The sequence below is a fragment of the Calidris pugnax genome, unplaced genomic scaffold (genome assembly GCF_001431845.1).
Source record: "Calidris pugnax isolate Ruff unplaced genomic scaffold, ASM143184v1 scaffold38, whole genome shotgun sequence".
NCBI classification, from domain to species: Eukaryota; Metazoa; Chordata; class Aves; order Charadriiformes; family Scolopacidae; genus Calidris; species Calidris pugnax.
The window spans coordinates 21,021,322-21,038,510 of record NW_015090995.1 but is presented as its reverse complement, the minus strand read 5'-3'; the positions used below and the strand labels follow the sequence as shown (position 1 = coordinate 21,038,510).

Here is a 17,189-nt window from a genome sequence, read left to right as displayed (position 1 = left end):
CTCTGCCCTGGGGAGGCCCCATCTGGAGCACTGGGTCCAGTTCTGGGCTCCCCAGTTCCAGGAGGACAGGGAACTGCTGGAGAGGGGACAGCAGAGACTATGAAGATGATCACGGGACTAGAACATCTCTCTGCTGAGGAAAGGCTGAGAGACCTGGGGCTGTTCAGTTTGGAGAAGAGCAGACTGAGAGGGGATCTCATCGATGTTGAGCAATATCTAAAAGGCAGGTATCAAAAGGATGGGGTCAGGCTCATTTCAGTGGTGCCCAGGGACAGGACAAGGGGCAACGAGCACAAACTGGAAAACGGGAAATTCCATCTCAACACGAGGAGGACCTTCTTTGCTGTGAGGGTGGCAGAGCCCTGGAAGAGGCTGCCCAGGGAGGTGGTGGAGTCTCCTTCTCTGGAGACATTCAAACCCCACCTGGACACGTTCCTGTGCAACCTGCTCTGGGTGGCCCTGCTCTGGCAGGGGGTTGGACTAGATGATCTCCAGAGGGCCCTTCCAACACCTACAATTCTGTGATCCTGTGAATATGGAGATTGCCAGGCTGGATTGGAGCTGACATCCCTCAAATGCCATGCTGTTGGGGCAGAGGTGTGACTGCAGAGCGTGCAGGTTACTCCATCCACTCCAGCTGAAGGCCTGACGCCGTGGCTGCTCTCCCAGCCTGTCCATCCTTCCTCAGTGAGTGTCCTCCAGCCAATGTGTCCCATCTCTGTGTTGCTCTGCAGTGTAGTGATGGATGCAGGCTGGCAATGAGAAGGCAAAATCTGAGGAGAAAGATCTGGGAATCCTGGTAGATAGCACACTTTCCATGAGCCAGCAATGGGCCCTTGTGGCCAAGAGGCCAATGGGATCCTGGGTTGCAGAGGGAAGAGTGTGGCCAGGAGGTGGAGGGAGGTCATTCTCCCCCTCTGCTCTGCACTGGGGAGGCCACAACTGGAATCCTGCGTCCAGTGCTGGGCTCCCCAGTTCAAGAGAGACAGGGAACTGCTGGAGAGAGTCCAGTGTAGGACAACAATCACGATGGAGGGATTGGAGCATCTCCCTTGCAAGGAAAGGCTCAAGGAGCTTGGCCTCTTTAGCCTGGACAAGTGAAGAGTGAGGGGAGACCTTATTTATGTTTATAAGTATCTAAAGAGTGAGTTGAAGGATGTTGGAGCTGGACTCTTTCCAGTGGTTTCCAGCAATAGGACAAGGGGCAATGAGCTCGAGCTGGAACATGGCAGGGGAGTTGGACCAGATGATCTCTAGAGGTCCCTTCCAACTCTAACAATTCCATTATTCCATGATTCCGTGAAAATGGAGAGACCAAACGTGGGCAGCGTTGCAGGGGGTTTGGTGACTCTTGCCCCAGCCCCCCTTCCAACTCTGACAATTCCATGATTCCGCGATTTCGTGAAAATGGAGAGACCAAACGTGGGCAGCGTTGCAGGGGGTTTGGTGACTCTTGCCCCAGCCCTGGTGACACCTGGGGAAGGGCACTGAGTCCCTGAGCCAAGCACCTCCAGCTCCGCCGGGAGCTTTATGCTCTGAAGAAAGGCGTGTTTTGATGGACGTCTCTGTGCGGTGCTCGCTGTCATTTCGAATTGTTCAGTGAAAACACATGCTCAAGCTCCCTGGTGACACCTGGGGAAGGGCACTGAGTCTCTGAGCCAGGCACCTCCAGCTCCACTGGGAGCTTTATGCTCTGAAGAAAGGCGTGTTTTGATGGACGTCTCTGTGCGGTGCTCGCTGTCATTTCGAATTGTTCAGTGAAAACACATGCTCAAGCTCTCCTGTTGTGCAGGAATAGATTTTTTTTTAAAGATTATGCACTTCCCCCGTGCTTTCACTATTCTCTTCAGCTAAATTTCACGGCCATGGTCTGTCACCCAGCAGATACCCTGCCGCTAGATGCTCAGATACTAGCATTTTTAATATAGCACACATGATTAGTAACTGATTGTCAGAACAGCCATGCACTATAGAGTATTTTCTGAAAGAATGGTTATCGTGGATATGAAGCTTTTCTTTAGGTGTCCTGCTGTTTTGCTTTGCCCATTTAATATCTGACTGCCCTCCACATGTACAGGATGGCACATAGGCTCTCCTTGAAGAGCAGAGACTTGGTTTTTTTCCAGCTTCTGGTTTATTAAAGCCTTGGATCCTGTACTGAAAACAAAGAGTACTGAAAATTGGGAGTTCTTTTGTTTCGACTCACAAACATCCGTGATCCATGAGCTGTGCTGTCAGAAATCTCTTTTTGGGAACAGTAAGTTCTGATGGAGGCAGAAGCCAGATTTCAGATGGGGGCTGAGCGCGCTTGGTCCTGCCCGTCCGTGTGCTGGGAGACACTTCTTATTGTGGGCCTGTTTGTGGTCACTTTCTGTCAGAAGTTCTTGGTTTTATTTTAAAACGAGAGATGTGGTTGAAGAAAATGAAATCAGGGCATGAAGAACACACTGTGGTTGGAAGGAGTGGCTGCTTATATTTGCCTGGTGATTTTGTGGGGCTTTATAATGGTAATGGAAATGTTGGGGGCTGAGTAGGTCTGGTAGCTGAGTAAAGTATTTTAGATACTTGTCTGTTTTTAGAAGCTAACTCAAATTGATGCTCTGTAGTATGATGAAATTATTTATGCAAAAGTTCCTTTGTGTTTCGGTCTAATGAAATCCCAGAAAGAAGATGAAAACTATTAGTGACCTGGCTTCTGTGGAATTTATAATGAGGCTTGATAGCATAGGAGTTTGGAAATGAAAAAATTGTTATCTGAAATCCTGTTTACTCATCATAGCCTGTTCAAATTCCATTGCAGGAATGAGAATTGTTTTAGTATTCCCAGTCCTTGTTTTTTAGAATTTATTTGCAGAAAGAAAATTGGATTTGTCTCAGAATGATCAGTTTTCTTCCTATTTAGTGGGACAATATTTTCGATGTGAAATGACATGTTTTCATAAAGGTAAATGTTGGGCTACTCTGAGTAGTCACATCTCCTAGAGGACAGTGGCCCCTGGTATGTGTGTGTGGGCAGGTAAGAGCTGCAGGAGCTGCAAAGAGAAGAGCACGTAGGTGTCCCCATCCCTGCTGCCAGGGGATGGATGGAGGGCTGTGGGGTGGAAGGCACCCCAGGGCACGGCTGAACCCCTCTGTTGGGGGACATTTGGCTGGCAGTCCATCCCACAGCAGATGCTACAGTGCAGCCCTCCAGGTCAGCCTTGGTTCAAAGAGAAGAAAATGCTCCCCTCAGCGTTGGAGCCCAAGGGTGTCGGCGTGAGTGACGGGCTGGGCATCATCTCCTCTTTAAACCTGGGTTTGGGGATTTCTCTTGCCAGAATGCTTTAAAGGCTAAGGAGCGTTGCTGCTCATTAATTAGTAAAGTTGGAGCTGGCTCAAGTAGTGCTTGGAAATATTAACTATTAGGCTTTGGATTCATGCCCTGGAAGAAAAGTGAGTTTTATGTTAGTTTTCCAGTTTTCATTAATAATTCTCCTTCTTTTAATATAATGCTTCAGTTGGGGAAGGATGAGCGGCTTTAAGCAGATGGGCCACTCTGAAGGTCAGTGCTGTAAAAGAGGAGTCTTTTAGGGCCATGTTAAGAGTGCAGTGTAAGTGTTGGCTCTGACACAGCGACAGGGCCATGGGTAAGGGCCATCAGAAACCCTGGGGAGCCCGTGTCACTGCCATCACTGCATGAGGCAGAAGATCAAATCAGCCATCTCCTGGTGGCTTTCTACATCCTGTACTCCAGCAGCCACCTCGCAGTGTCAGCACCAGCTGTGAAGCTTCAGCTGGCAGCCCCCTCTGCCACCTTTCCCTTGCCAGGTGGTATTTTTCTCCCTTTATCTCCTCTTTCACCACGGGCAAGAGATCTCAGCCTTCTCCTGGCTCTCTGGACACTTTCACACATGCCCTCACGCTACCAACTTTTTAGGGGTGCTGGAGCTTTGACTGAAAAGCTCAAGTTTGGGTTGTGGGTTAGAAATATCCCTTTGGACCAGTCTGTAATGCAGGGACCCCTCTCCAGTTGCTCTGGGTACATTTGCCACGTGGAGTTTGGATACAGAAACCTGACAAAGTGCCACATCTCCAGATTTGGGCTGGTAAGTCTCTGCTTTCCAGAGGCCCATCATCGCTGGGCACGTACCCTGTATTGGCACACATGGACATGCAGTGGCTTGAAACCTTTCAGGTTTTACCTTTTTCTATTGGAAAAAAAAAAAAAAAAAGTCAGTGTCCCTGTAACGTTGATAAAGCTGTTCAGAGAAAGAAATTGTGCGAGTGCCGGGTGTCATTAGCAACCTGATGGTGTGTGATTGATGAACAGGTCTGAGAGTAACAGAATGGTTAATCTGCCCTGGAGATGGATGTGCTCTTCAGATATAATAAGAAGAAGAGCTGCCTCTTTTATAAAATTAGAAACTGAATGTGCATAGGCATTATATAACTGAAAAGTTAATACTGTATATGGCAACATGACGGAATAATACATATTGAAGTCCTTGATTTGTTCTCATTTCTGCCTTTCTGGTAGTTTATGGAAACATATGAAAAGTTTTCAAATGACCTTTAAAATTACCTCCTAACCTATATGGTTTATCATCATTTTCTGTTCTGTGAGCCTGAGGTGTTAAAGGATTCATAATTCAGTATTTCAAAAATTGTCAGTAGCTTCACTATATGGAATTTTAAGTATTCTGAATGTAATTCTGGCATTCGGTGGTTGTATTTGTTCATTTGAATGTAATGGATATTGAATAGGACCTATTATCAGCTTGATACAGAAAATATATTTCGGTAATTACATATGCCTACACTTGATATAAATTTCAATCTTTTTTCTGCCAAGAGGGCTGGTAAAAGAGAACACCATCTTTTTTGCCTTTTATAAAGATGCAGTTCAGAATTTTTGAATTCATGAGAGAGGTTCCTGGGGGAAAGAGGGAGCTGCTCCCTGGTGCTGGAGCACAAACCGGTATCAATTCTGTCCTTCCAGCAAAACCCCTCTGTGCTCTTTGACCCATCTTCTGTATTCTACTGACTTGCAGAGATTGCAGCCTCCGCACGTGAGCCTTTTTCTGAAGGACATATAGAAAAACGGATGATGTAGATAAAATGGAAAGAACTGTAAAGAACCCATTACTAAGAGCATGGATTCCAGCTGCTTAATGGATCTAGTATAAGAAATTGGCTACCTCCTGTGACCAGTCTGTGTGGGACCTGGGTGTTACGAAGGAGAGCTGTTCTCCTCTCATGGGGATCATGCAGGTCACCATAAGGATCAGAAGCTACTGGAAGGAGTCTCCATTCTGGATTTCCCATTTTCTGCAGCCCTGGCAGAGGGGTTTTTGAGCCAGGAGCAGCCATGGCTCACTGGCCCAGGGAAGGTGTCAACGGCGGCAGCTGTTTTGCTGAGCACCCGGAACATTTGAGATTGTAAAAATAGGGTTCACTGGAGTTTCAACCAGTGGCCAAGCAGTTCCTTTAGGTCAAGAACAGGAAACTTGTACTTTTTACTCTCTTTGGTGTGAACGGAAGAATTTTAATCTGACTTTATTTATCGTTCTGTGAATTAATGCTTGGAAAGGAGAATTGCATTTCGGAATGTGGCTGGATTCACAGAAGCGGCTATACTATACCTTATGCTGCCATAGCAACATAGGAGCACCATGAGTTAGACATCTCCCAGTTATTAGAAAAACTGAATTAAACCAACTATTGAACGAGATTGTGTTTGCATAACAAAGCCAGGTTCTGCCTTCACTCCTGAAGTTCTCACCTTGTTTCAGGTAAAGGGGTATCCTTGGCTCCTGAGAAACAGGCTCAATTGAGATAGACCCTTCATCATGCTATGATGAAGAGTATGAGAATAGACGTGCTGTGTTATCGTATGGGGACCCAGATTTGTGAATATATATATGTATTCAGGCTGCTCAGTGTGCTCGAAGCTGTCTTGAAGAATATTTAAAAAGGTAACGATTAATGGTAAGAAAAATTAAATTCTCTAGCTGAAGTTCCGCATTTGTGAAAGAAGGATGCTTATATGGTTTTGATTTACGTAGTGAGAGATGAAACAAAAGACGTTAGGAGAAAGGAGATTTCTGGAGGGTGAGGAAATAGCAAGAACCTAATATTAACTACGAAGAATCTTATGAATTCTTGCTCTCCTAATAGTTGAGGGGAGGACTGAAGCTGGCAACAGATGATGGCTTTGAAAATACTGTGAGGCTAAGAATATCGTACTGCTTTCCGTATGATGTTTCCTCTCTGTTAGGACAAAAAAAAGGAGGAGACTTCTTAGGAAGAAATTTCTGGAAAATATTGCTTTTACAGGGGTCATTTCATTTGGAAACCACCCTGCCACTACCCTGATGCCAGGAAGAGCAGTTCTGTGAGCCCTCAGGGCACACGGAAAATCTCATCTTTCTTGTGTTGTCAGTGACAAAGTGAGAGACAGGAGGAGGAAATGCGTTGTGCTATTGCTCTATTTTTAATCTTATTTTTGCTGGTCTTTTTTATTTTAAACTTTATTAATGTATCGATTGCATCTTTTCTCAGAAATTGCTAATATATCTCCAGCCCTTCTTTTCTTCTGTGATTTTATAAATAGCTAGTTACAATACCCATAAAAAGACCTGTGGGTTTAAATAAAGGAAGTTTTATATTAAGCCTAAAGCACAAAGTTCTTTAGCACTGTTTTATAAAAAGTTTTGAAATACTTTGCAGTTGGCGATCGGGAGGATTTTTTCTTATTTTGCAGAGTGTTGCTAGCAATTATTGATAATGTGTTTTTAAAGATCCGTTTAATAGAACAAGTCTTTAAAAAAAAAAAATATGCAAGTGCAGCCATTTTTAAAACTTGTGCTTAATGCACTGATAAATCTGTTGGCTTCCAGTAACACCGCAGAACCATTAGACTGATATATCGATAAGTGCAATTAAACTCAGATTATTTCCTGTAGGCTTTCTTCTTGCAAGGGCCTTTTGATGTACTCCTGTTCTTTTAACTCACCAGATTTGAGATAGTCACCTTCCTCTACAGCTGAATTTTTGGGGTTGCTTTTTCTTCACCAGCTCTTCTTCCAGTCAGGACCAGTTCCCAGTGTGGCTGCAGTGCTTGGGCCACCAGACACTGATTTTTCTGTTGTGATGCAACTTGCTGGGACCTCTCTGCTCTGGCTCTATGGTGTCCTCATTGTACATGCTGTGTGTATTTGTCACATACACAGCGCATGCAATGTGGACATAGTGGAGCTCAATTTACGCCTGATAACGAGATAAAATACCTCCAAGAAACATTGTGGTGTTTGGTTTTTTGTTTTTTTTTAAAATTTATTTATTTGGTGTGTGCACATACTATTCCTGTGTATGAGATGGGGTCCAAAAATAGTGTTGTGGCTGCAGTTCCTCAGTGAAAACAAAGCAGTGACAAGAGCTCGCAGGGTCTTTACAGTTCTCCAGACATCCACAAAGAAACATCTTTGCAGGGCTTAAATAGCACAGGGGTCTAATTTTGGACCCTGAAAGCAATGTGATTTTGTTTTAGGTTCATATATTCTATCCGTGACATTCTTGTTGTGTTGTTTGTTTGTGGGGGTTTTTTTTGGCACATCTTGTGCTTTGATTGATCGCTTAAAGTTTGGGGGAAAAATTGCTTTTTTCATGTAAAAGGAAAATGTTGTGTAAATCTTGCATCAACATTTGTGGTTTAGTTTGGGTTTGGTTGTTTTTTGTAAAGCAAAAGACCAAAGTAAAACTGAATCCTCTGGGTTTGTTTTTAAGAAAAATCCCTGTGATTTTTATTCTAGTACTTTAAAGCACTTTTTAAGCAATAACATTTTTCAATTATTAGGGTTTTTGGGGGGGCAGTTGTAGTCCCCCATCTGCATCAGCGAATGCAGAGCCATGTTCTGTGTTTTCTCTGCCATGAATTGGCACTTTTAAAAGGATGAGGTTTTTCGTCAGTGACTTTGACAAACCAAATGTTTGTGTGAATAGCAGTTATCCTCAGAAGTGTTAAAGGGCAAGGAATTTGATATTCAAAAGAAAAAAAAAATTGTTACAAGGGCAAGTATTGCACCTCAAGTGCTTGTGGAGGCTGCAAAAATGAAAGTCCATTCTCAGCTGGCCGTAGTCGGAATCCATAATGGGCCAAAACCTGCTTTCTAGACCTGAAGCCCTGTTGAAGAATAGGAGCTGAATTAGAAAACTGTGATTCTTTCACTGCGTTGAAATTAAATTTTAAAGGGGGGGGGTTGGTGGTGGTATGGGACGTGCTTTCAGTGACAGTGAGGAAATGCCACCAGCTATCTCAGGGGACCTGCACTGTGTGTTATTCCAGTTGCCGCTGAAAGCATCATTTCCTTCAGTGAGAGTTTTTAGTAATCTTACGAAAAGCAAATCTCCTAATGATGATGTTTTGTATTATTAGTTGTTTGTTTTACACTGGGGAGAAAGCTGAATGAAATGGCTGGAGGAGGTGGTTTTCCTCCCCTCGACCCTTGCTCTTGCCAGTCTGCAGGGGCTGGCTCTGCTCGTACAGCCGTGCTAGAGCAGGAGTGGGGAGAGCTGCTCTCCTGCGTCGGATTTACTGCATAAATGATGGTGATTTTAACACGTCGTGCTTCGTTTCATTGACCACATCCTCAAGGTATCACAGCAGCCGCGGACCGAACAAAACTTCCTTTCCTCCGAGTTTGTTCTGTCCCCTCATCAGGCTTGGTATGCGCTGTGCAGAGACATCACTGTGACCAGAAAGAATTTTTTTTAAAAAAAAAAAAGCTTCTTAGGCTGTGGAAACCTCTGATGGAGCAGTAGTTCCATTAGAAGATGGTGCTATCGGCTCAGTAGCCTGGTTGCGTTGTCTGTCCTGAGTCTACATTAATACAAATAAAGATGTAGATGGTTGGACTCGATGATCCCAAGGGTCTCTTCCAACCTAGACAATTCTATGATTCTATGATTCTATGATGTGAGATGCTGAAAAACACATTATTATGTTTGGGAAGACAGTGCAGGGGGTGCAGAGAGCACCATGGGAGCAGTGCTTTACTCCCAGGTATTTTTCCAAGGGGCCCTGGGACGTGAGCCCCTCACAGCTCAGTCCTGCAGGGGTTGGTGTGAGGGTGAGTCCTGCTGTGGCCAAAGGCTCTCGGAGGCTGTGGCTCCTCTGCTGGGGCTGTTTTGCTTTCACTGGATTATTATTTTTTTTTCTTCCTTCCTTTAAATCGCTATTTGCATTAATCCAATTGCTGGAAAAGGATTCTAGGCCCAGAATAAAATCCAGCCGTAATTAAAAATGTAAAAGCGGCTTATGTTTTTAGGCCAAAGTTATTAGAGGAAGCTATCAACGTACCAATATTAATACCCCAATGTCAACTGGGAGGCTGTTCTCCTGATGAGAGTGTCTGATAATGGGCCGGTTGCTAAATATTTTATAGTAGATAACTTGTGCTCTTGTTTACCTCACCTCTACGTACCGAAGCCACAGACACCAGCCTGCCTCTCACAGGCTTTGTGGGCATCCTGGTTTTCTAATATTTCTGGAAGACTGTTTTTCTGGTTTTTAGGAGCTAATCTAGCTACGTTGCAAAAGCAAGAAGAGTTTGTGAGGGGACGTTCAGGGCACAAGGGCTGTGGGAATTACCCTCCATAAGAGGATTGGGGCATATTCCAGTATTCAACATCTGCATCTTAAGCCATCTTTCCGTAACGAGCACTCCTGTAACAAATATCCTCTCTGCATTTGGGGTGTCCATCAACCCCCTATCTGGATAAAGAAAAATGGCAAATTGGAACAGCTCTAGGCCATCCCATTATTCATTACATGTGCCTCGTTTTCTGGCATGCAATTGTCTGGATATCCAGTTTGCAAGCCTGCTTTGTAAGTCTTTCCAAGTCAAGCAGTTTATAAGTACCTCTTTACAATTAAATCAATGTAGGGGCTAGAGCTACTTATTATTAATTTTTACTCCAGACAGTGAAACTTTCTTTGATTTTGCTTTCTTCAAATGGGAGGTGTTTCTTTTCATCGCTATAATTTTGAATTAAATGAGTTTTCTGTAAAGGATGCAGAAAGACTTATTCTCTAACGAAGGATTTAGGTGAAAAATTATGGACCTGAATGGCTCTCAAAGTGCACAGTTCAGAATCTCCTCCACCAGGATTGTGCTGACCTTCCCAAACTCAAACATCCTTCCCCTGACAGCACGGGGTGTTTGGTCTCTGATGGCACATGGGGTTTGCAGCCAATGCAGTGAAGGAAGGTTTCTAGAGCATCAGCGCTAAACTGCTAAAGGGATAAAAACAAATACCCTCCCAAATGTCAGTTTATCAGCCTGTGAGCCACAGAGACTTTTCAATGAAGTAAGCTCTCTCCGATGTTTCTTTCTGGTTTAGGTATTTTGATGGTTTAGGTTTTCTTTTTCTTTCCTTGATTTGCTTTCCCTGTTCCTCTTCAGAAAGATGTTTGGATCTTTCCTTCCAGTAACAGCGTAACATCTTTGTTCTCCATTGCTTTCCCTGTTCCTCTTCAGAAAGATGTTTGGATCCTTCCTTCCGGTAACAGCGTAACATCTTTGTTTTCCTCTGAGTGGCCTTGTGTGGCATATGCTTGATTTTTTTGGATGTCAGAAGCAATCATGGAATAGTTTGGGTTGAGAAGGAACCTTACAGATCATCCAGTTCCAACCCCCCTGCCCTGGGCAGGGACACCTCCCACCAGACCAGGTTGCTCCAAGCCCCATCCAGCCTGGCCTTGAACCCCTCCAGGGATGGGGCAGCCACAGCTTCTCTGGGCAACCTGGGCCAGGCTCTCACCACCCTCACACCAAAGAATTTCTTCCTGAGATCTCATCTCAATCTCCCCTCTTTCAGTTTAAAACTGTTCCCCCTTGTCCTGTCCCCCCCTTCCCTGATCCAGAGTCCCTCCCCAGCTTTCCTGGAGCCCCTTTAGGTGCGGTGTGGCTGGAGTGCTTGCTGGTGGAGACCAAGGCAAAAAAGTCATTGACTGCTTCAGCCTTCTCCGTATCCCGAGTGACTGGGTCTCCTCTTTCCTTCAGGATAGGGCCTGCATTTTCCCTAGATTTCCTCTTATCACTGATGTACCTACAGAAGCTTTTCCTGTTGCCCTTGATGTCCCTGTCCAGATTTAATTCTATCAGGGCTTTTAATTTTATCAGGGCTTTCCTAACCTGATCGCTGGCTGCTCGGACAATTTCTCTGTATTCCTCCCAGGCTGCCCGTCCTAGCTTCCACCCTCTGTAGGCCTCCTTTTTGAGTTTGAGTTTGTCCAAGAGCTCATCCACGCTGCTGCCCGTCCTAGCTTCCACCCTCTGTAGGTCTTCTTTCTGAGTTTGAGTTTGTCCAAGAGCTCCTTGTTCATCCACGCTGGCCTCCTGGTGGTTTTGCCTGATTTCCTCTTTGCTGGGATTCAATGTGCCTGAGCTTGGAGGAGGTGATCCTTGAGTAGTAACCAGGTTTCTTGGGCCCCTCTTCCATCCAGGGCTTTATCCCGTGATACTCTGCCACTCTTCAGATCCTTGAAGAGGCCAAAGTCTGCTCTCCTGGAGGCCAGGGTAGTGAGCTTGCTGTGTGCCCTCCTCGGTGCCCTAAGGATCTTGAAACCCCATCACCTCGTAGTCACTGAGGTGTCCTCGAGCTTCACGTTCCCCCACGCTGACGTGATTCAGGAAGCTATCTGTTATCAACCCAACGTTGTTGGTGTCCCAGGAGGGTGCTGAGGTGCCGGCTCTGGTGTTTTCTTTGCTCTTCTGGGAGCTCCTGCTCCCTGCTGGGGTTCAGCTGTGGTGGTGACTGGGTTCGGGGGTGCCCGACAACACAACTCCAGCCACCAGTCCAAGTTATTTTGAGATGTTTATTTACGTAAAATAAATTTAGTCTCTAGGTTGTGCTGAGGAATTCTCTGTATCTCCAGCCTGTACTAGCAAGAAAGATGCTGTGCCAGAAACTCAGATTTCACAAGAGGCAGCATTAGAGGACTACATGTTTTTACTGCTGTGCACAGCTGAAGAATTCCAAATTTAGTATTGTCTGCATGTGGTGGAAAATACTCAGGAAAAAAGACCAAAAAGAGTGAAATTTTAGTATTGTCTGCATGTGGTGGAAAATACAAACTCAGGAAAAAAGACCAAAAAAGAGAGAAACGCCAAGAGTCAGCAGAGCTTTCCTTCATGTATTTCCACTGTAAAAGTCATGAACCTGAGCGAAGTGCTGATTTTTCCCTCTGCTAACACCCTTGCAGCTGTACCACGTACAGCATGAAATCTGGTCGTTGCTGTCAACGGTCCCCCTCCGTCCTCGTGTTGGTGGCAGCAGCAGCATTCCTCGTGTGTGGGGCTGGGGGGGGAGCACTGCTGGGCACAGGAGCCTGTTTTGGGATGGCTCAGACAGGGAGAACTTTCGACTTTGCCACTTGCCCTAAAGAACCGCTAATGAACAGGATTGCAAATCCCGACCTGTCAGGTGGTCCCCTGGGGACCCTGGTCCCCTTTCCCAAAGCTGAATATGGAGCAGGCATCTGGACTACCAAGCTCCATGGGTTTTCATTCCCCCTCCGTCCTCGTGTTGGTGGCAGCAGCAGCATTCCTCGTGTGTGGGGCTGGGGGGGGAGCACTGCTGGGCACAGGAGCCTGTTTTGGGATGGCTCAGACAGGGAGAACTTTCGACTTTGCCACTTGCCCTAAAGAACCGCTAATGAACAGGATTGCAAATCCCGACCTGTCAGGTGGTCCCCTGGGGACCCTGGTCCCCTTTCCCAAAGCTGAATATGGAGCAGGCATCTGGACTATCGAGCTCCATGGGTTTTCATGCTCTGCTGTCCCTGTGAGTGACTCGTACTGGGGGTGAGAGGTGCTGCCTGTGCCCGGGTTTGCAGGCAGAGGCTCGGCTGGGGCAGGAGGGATTTCTGCCCGTGCTCCAGCTGCTGTATTCCTGCCAGCAAGCCCTCTGCAGACTGGGTGAACCTGTCACCATGGTTGGTGAGTGTGCACGTGTATGCCTGCCTGCTCTTAGGAGTCCTTCGTTCTGCATCCTTCTAATTGCTGTCTCCCGCCGAAGCTTTGCCCCGCTTTGCTGTCCCAGGGGACCAGGAGCGCTGAGCAGAGGAAGGTGGGTCTGTGTGAGGAGAGTTTACAGTTTGCTTGGTGCCTGTTGGTGTTTGAGAAAACAAGTGTGAAGAGGTGCAGTGATGTGCTGGGAGGTGGGGATGCACTTCACTTTTATGATCCTATACCTTTTTTTTGACATATGCCAAATTCCGGAGCTGTAAACCCCTCACTCTGTACCAGTTCCTGATCACGAGCTCCCAGCTGGTGGGACAGGGAGCCACAGTCTGCTGCTGAGTCCTGTTTATAGTAGGTGGAAGTTCTGCAGGTTTGGGCTGCAGCCCGTGGCTGTGTGATGGACACCCTGGCAGCTCGGCATGGCCAGGACCTGCTCGGGGGGATGGCGCTGGCCGCAGCTCTGCCTCCTCGGGCTGGAAGGGTGGAAGCCCTCTTCCAGTATGAAGGATGGAAAGAAATGAGCTCTGGGCTGAGGCTGACCTTGCCTAGTAATCCCCATCTCCCAGGGGTGTCTCTGGGCAGTGTCTCCCATCAAAGCCCTCCTCGTTGGCCCCTTCCCTGCCCTGGCACCACGTGGGTGGGAATGGCCAGGGCCATGGGAGAGGGATGGGGTCCGGGGGGGAGCCCGGCCCCAGGGTTCCATCCTGCAGCTCTGCGGGGGACAGAGCTCTGTTTCCTCCTCTGCCATTCAGTGTTTTCAGATGGTTTCTCCTTATTATTTTCTGTGTTTTTCCTAGAGTCCGTTTTCTTTCCTCTGCTTGCCTCTTTCTCCATCATTTCCTTCTCATTCAGTAGAATTATACTTTACATGAGAACTGTTGTGGTAGAACTATCGGAGTTTTTTCCTATCCAACAATTACAAAAGGTGTACAAAATTACAAAAAAGGTGTTTTTAATTACTCTGACACTGAGGAACAAAGTTTCTCTTGATATTTTTTTTTTTTTCATGCTTCCTTGAATATCTTTAAAATATTTGTAATATTGTAACTGTTACATTGGGATTTTTTTGCATTATGCCGATAGTGTGGATTTGAAGTTGCAGAGATATATTCCGAAGGCTGTGCCCGAACGAATTCCCTGCTATTGATGGGCATTCAATACCAATAAAAACAGGGACACTGAGAGTTACATGTTGAAAAAGGACATAGCACAAATAATTTAAATATTTTTCTCATGTTTGAGTATATTTGTGGTGTCTGATTGAGCTGGTTAGGAAAATAAAGACAGATGGCAATGAATTCATTCCAACACGTTTTCATTATGGTACAGCTATTCCGACTTCTCCCAGCACATGTGCAAATGATTTTCTTGTTTCAACTTCCCTTGCCGCTGCTGTCCACACCCTGTTCAGGGAATTCAGAGGCAGTGTGCTTACTGTATGTATGGAGAACTGATTTTTTTTTTGATTTGAAAAGAACTGCGAAGAGGATCTGCCTGTAATTAACCCATATCCTTAGTGCTGCGGCAAGCCAGAGTTTAACTCCTTCTCCTTTAAAGTCCATACAGAAACTTAACAGGATTAGAACAGAGTTTATCATAGGTGAATTTTAGTCGGGCACCCTTCGGAGTCTGAAGGTGTCAGGATGATTCTCAGCACCATCTCCCTGCAGAAGAGTGATGCTGCTGCTGTGGGTCTGGGCAGGGAGCAGTGGGGACCAGCCCCACTCAGCCCCTGTGTCCCCCACGGCTCCTGTGGGTCCGGACATGGCCACCACTGGCCATACAACAGGCACATCTGCACCTGACCAGTCAGCAAATATGTTTTGATGGAAAGTTTTAACAGTTTGTAGATCACAGCAGAAAAAGAGAAGGCAGGGAACGCCTTGCAAGGGCTGCAAACACTTGTCATTGTTGCTTTGTCCGATAACTCTGGTTTCCTTGAAGCTCCTGCCCTAAATAAATACAATATTTCATGTTTTTATCTTAATGCAATAATTGTATTATCTATTAAGCTTATCTGTTACTTAAAAGGGATACTTGACATTTCCAGAATTGCACTAACCAGCATCTTGTCTCGTTCCTTTGCCATGTTTCAAAGCTTCCCATTATCTTGGTACTTTCCATATGGAGAAGACGCTGAGATCCGTGTATATTGCTGGAAATGCTGTACTCAGTGTCTGTATGAAGAAATGTGCGGAAAACACAATAGCAAAATAGTATTCAGTGTAGTATAAATTGTTATTTTTTGAGATGTCGGCACAGAATTTGTGTAACTGTTCAGTTTGTCTGGTTCTTCCATGTAAAGTATCGCCGCTATTGTTTCTCTAGTTCTGAGGCAACATATGCCTCGAATATAAGAGATTAAATTTGTTTTCCCTCGCTGTTGAGCATCCTAACAGTGAGGGTGCTGTGGATGTGCTCTACCGTTGTCCCTCACAGGCCACCCCTCCGCCGTCCCCGCTGCCCGCGGTGGGTCCGTGCCTGGGCAGAGTGAGGGGGAAATGGGTCTGGCATAGTGCTCCCCTGCTCCTCACCTTCCTCTGCCTCCCTGCTGCCGAGACCAACACCAGCCCCATGTTTGAGGCTGATCAGGGATGTGCCCTGTGTCCGTGGTAAGGTGCTGGGGTTGGAAGCGAGGAGGTGGTCAAGGAGAAGGACGTTGGTGTCCCTGCGGGAGGGCTCTCTGTCTGCACTGAGCATCTCCTGCAGCTCTGCTGTCTGCAGAGCTGGTGGGGTTTAGTACTGGGTTTAGTGCTTGTGCCACCCCTGGAGGGGCTCTGGGATTTCCAGGAGCATCCAGGACGGGGATGGCTTTGGCACCTCCCGCAGCCGCAGCCTGTCCCGGGCCAAAGCAGGGCTTGGGGTTCTCTTAAATGAAAGCGGCTCTGGGATTGTGGTCAGAAAGCTCCAACTGAGGCGGCTGCAAAAACATGGTGCTTTTCCTCAGTGATAAAGCACTAATTATTAATCCTGACCATCTTGGCTGTCGTCCAACTGAGGCGGCTGCAAAAACATGGTGCAGCACTAATTCTTAATCCTGACCATTTTGGCTTTCAACAGGACTAATTAGCTCACAGCAGTGCGGGGTTAAAATAACGGCGTGGCAGCGTGCTGCTCACAGTGCCCTGGCAAAGGTGGAGCACAGCAGAGGAGACGTGCTCCAGGTCCCAAAGAGGGACACGGCCACGTCTGAGCAGCAGCACCGTAAGCCAGGACAGGGTCCTGGTCACAGCCTCTCTGCCCCGCTCTGGCCAACACTTTTTCTGCTCCGTTCCTGTGGTTTCTCACTCTGTGCCATGCTATGTATGCACATATGCATGACCCTCAGGGGCTGGTGGTGGGACCAGTGCTATTTAACATCTTTGTTGGAGACATGGACAATAGGATAGAGTGCACCCTCAGCAAGTTTGCCAACGACACCAAGCTGGATGGCGTGGTCAACACGCTGGAGGGAAGGGATGCCATCCAGAGGGACCTGGACAGGCTGGAGAGGTGGGCTCATGCAAATCACATGAAGTTCAACCAAACCAAGTGCAGGGTCCTGCACCTGGGACATGACAATCCCAGGCACAAATGCAGGTTGGGCAGAGAATGGCTGGAGAGCAGCCCTGAGGAGAAGGACTTGGGAGTGCTGGTGGGTGAGAAGCTCAACATGAGCCAGCAGTGTGCTCTGGCAGCCCAGAAAGCCAACCCCATCCTGGGCTGCATCAAGAGAAGTGTGGCCAGCAGGTCATGGGAGGTGATTCTGCCCCCCCTGGAGTGCTGTGTCCAGCTCTGGAGTCCTCAACACAGGAAGGACATGGACCTGTTGGAACGGGTCTAGCAGAGGGCCATGAAAATTATCCAAGGGCTGCTGTGAGGACAGGCTGAGAGAGCTGGGGTTGTTCAGCCTGGAGAAGAGAAGGCTCCGTGGAGACCTTAGAGCAGCTTCCAATATCTGAAGGGAGCTCCAGGAGAGCTGGGGAGGGACTCTTTGTCAGGGAGTGCAGTGACAGGACAAGGGGGAAGGGTTTTAAATTGGAAGAAGGGAGATTGAGATGAGACACCAGAAAGAAATTCTTTGCTGTGAGGGTGGTGAGAGCCTGGCCCAGGTTGGCCAGAGAAGCTGTGGCTGCTCCATCCCTGGAGGGGTTCAAGGCCAGGCTGGATGGGGCTTGGAGCAACCTGGTCTGGTGGGAGGTGTCC

At 46.9% G+C, this 17,189-nt stretch overlaps 1 protein-coding gene across 1 annotated transcript in view; it reads left to right on the top strand.

Moving 5' to 3' along the window:
• Nucleotides 1–5,734: 5,734 nt before the first annotated feature.
• The window catches only part of HTR2C (5-hydroxytryptamine (serotonin) receptor 2C, G protein-coupled), a 200,317-nt gene continuing 188,862 nt past the window's right edge, over nt 5,735–17,189 (top strand). Inside the window, exon 1 of the mRNA XM_014955380.1 lies at nt 5,735–5,771. The gene's annotated coding sequence lies outside the window, so the exon portion shown is untranslated. The remainder of the gene's footprint in view (nt 5,772–17,189) is intronic.